The sequence below is a fragment of the Bubalus bubalis genome, chromosome 4 (genome assembly GCF_019923935.1).
Source record: "Bubalus bubalis isolate 160015118507 breed Murrah chromosome 4, NDDB_SH_1, whole genome shotgun sequence".
Taxonomy (NCBI): domain Eukaryota; kingdom Metazoa; phylum Chordata; class Mammalia; order Artiodactyla; family Bovidae; genus Bubalus; species Bubalus bubalis.
Window position 1 is genome coordinate 90860067 of NC_059160.1, and position 2485 is coordinate 90862551.

Here is a 2485-nt window from a genome sequence, read left to right on the forward strand (position 1 = left end):
TAAAGGGATTGTGTGAAAATTGATTTAATGTATTTAGTGTTTAGAATTGTACTGGCCCTTTGTTTAAAAGTGACAGCAATATGTAATATTTAAGTAAATATAATATTTACCTTATATCCCCTATTGGTAAGTCTGTTGATGTTAAGAATGAAATAAGTTCTTTTTTAAAAAATCTCCTCCAGCATCTAGCAGGGTGAAACAAATGCTAGATATTCAAAAAATGACAATGTGAGACATAGAGTGCATGTACAAAAAAGAATTTAAGTTAAAATGTAAATGCAGTTAATTTAAATAAAAAGACCTCTTGGTGCAAAAAAAAAAAGAAAGAAACTCGGGGTTGGATCTACCACTTTGTGTTTCCCTGTGACTCTGATGCATCCTGAAGTTTGAGAATCCCTGCAAAAGACAAAGCCAGAAAAGGAAGTGTAAGTACAATAATACTTCCATTCAGGAAAGGAAATATGGGACTTCCCTGGTGGTCCAGTGGTTGAGAATCCACCTTCCAATGCAGGGGACATGGGTTCTATCACTGGTCAGGGAACTAAAATCCCACAGGCCAAGGACAACTAAGCCCACAAGCTACAACTAGAGAAGCCTGTGTGCACCCACCACTAGGATATAGCCCAGCCGAAATAAATCAGTAAAATTCACAAATAAAGACATGAATATAGAAAATATACATGTAGGAATCTTGTTCTCACCTTTAAAAAAAAAAAGATGAGAAAATATGCGGTAGACCCCGCTCCTGAGCACGTGCCACACCCCGTGTGTCTTAGTTTTGCTGCGTAACAAGACTTAGTGACACACAGCGGCAGCCATCTGTTGTTCACGTGCCTTGGCCATGTGGGCTGGGCTCAGCGGGGCTTACCTGTGGCCCCAGGATCAACTGGCAGGCTATGGCCTCGAGTACAGCTTGCAGTTGGTTGGGTTTTGCAGGGAGTGATGAGGGTAGCTGGGCCATATCTCTTCTCATCTAGTAGTCCAGCTCCCACTCAATCACAAGACAGTGGTCTCAGAGTTTCCAAAAGCAGAAAGAAAGAGGATAAGCAACAAGCACTTTCCAAATCTCTGTGTCGTGTTCGCTATTATCTCATCAGTCAAAGCAACCATATGGTCAAGCCCCATGTGTAGGAGGGGGTCTACATAAGGGTCATGAATGCTTGGGAAGGGGGGGGGTGCACATTTTTGCAGCCATTTCTGCAAACACTTCACCATCCTGCCTGGCAGGATTAGTGAGGGTGCCCTACCTTGGCAGATGGAGTAAGTTTGTTAGTCTGGCGGCCTCTGGTTCTGATCTCCAGGAGTAACATGGTTGTTCATTGTCCTTCACTGGCATACTATGCCATGCTGCTATGTATGGGTGGGTATATGTCTTTCTTGGGGGCTGCATGGTTTGTTGCTGTGTCCCTATTGGTGGGAGCTGAGAGTTAGAGATTTAAGTGTTGAACAGCTGGAAGTAGTTACAGCCAGATTTGGAGTGTCTTTGGCAATACATCAGCTGCAAAAACTTAGTGGGCACTTAGTGGGCTTCTGAACTATTCAACCCAGTGAATTCCATGTGCCGATAAAGCAGGTAAAGATTGTGTCTAGACCTGTGCTGTCCAATGTAGTAGCCACTAGCCAGAATTAGTCACTGAACACTTGAAATGTAGCTAGTTTTGAGATGTGCTATTTCTTCTTACTTCTTTATATAACTACTAGAATATTAATATTACATCTCTGGTCACATTGTATTTCTGTTGGTCAGCAGTTAATCTGCCTTGAAGCCTGAGAATTTTGGCCTCGTATTAATCGTTCTTTCCAGTAAATAACACCTTCTCTTTTAGCCTAAACGTGTGTTCCTTGAAACAATTAAAATATATATATATATATTTATTTATTGGGCTGTTTTGGGTCTTAGCTGTGGCATGTGGGATCCAGTTCTCTGACCAGGGATCGAACCTGGGCCCCCAGCATTGGGAGCAGGGGAGTCTTAGCCACTGGACCACCAGGAAAGTCCCTCTTGAAATAATTTGAAAGTGGTTCTCTGGAGAGGGAGAATTCCAAGAGGCCAAGGATAAGCTGCCTGTCTTTCTGGGACCTAACCTCGGAAGTCACATAGTGCCATTTGTATCATACTCTACTGATCAAAGCAGTCAGAAGCCCAGCCAGGTTCAGGGAAGGGAACGTGGACCTCAGTTTTTGTTTTTGGTTGCACTGGGTCTTCGCTGCTGCAAGGGCTTCCTCCCATTGTGCCGGCAGGGGCTAGTTTCTAGTTGCAGCGCGGGGCTTACCGTGGTGGCTTCTCTTTTTGTGGAGCACGGGCTCTAGGCAGGTGGGCTCAGCAGCTGTGGCCTGTGGGCTTAGTTGCGTTAGTTGCCTCTCAGCGTGTGGTATTTTCCCAGACCAGGGATCGAACCCATGTCCCCTGCATTGGCAGGTGGATTTTTTTTTTTCTTTTTTGTATTTATTCTTTAAAAAAAATTATTAAAGATTATAACTGTAC

General features: G+C 43.7%; 1 long non-coding RNA gene across 1 annotated transcript; it reads right to left on the bottom strand.

Annotated features, from left to right (window-relative positions):
• Positions 1 to 277: 277 nt before the first annotated feature.
• Positions 278 to 1377, bottom strand: LOC123333304. Its single transcript, XR_006550599.1, has 3 exons — positions 1248 to 1377; positions 869 to 1011; positions 278 to 396 (listed from the first exon to the last, which is right to left on the bottom strand). It is a non-coding gene; the product is annotated as an uncharacterized LOC123333304 (long non-coding RNA).
• Between the last annotated feature and the right edge of the window lie 1108 nt (positions 1378 to 2485).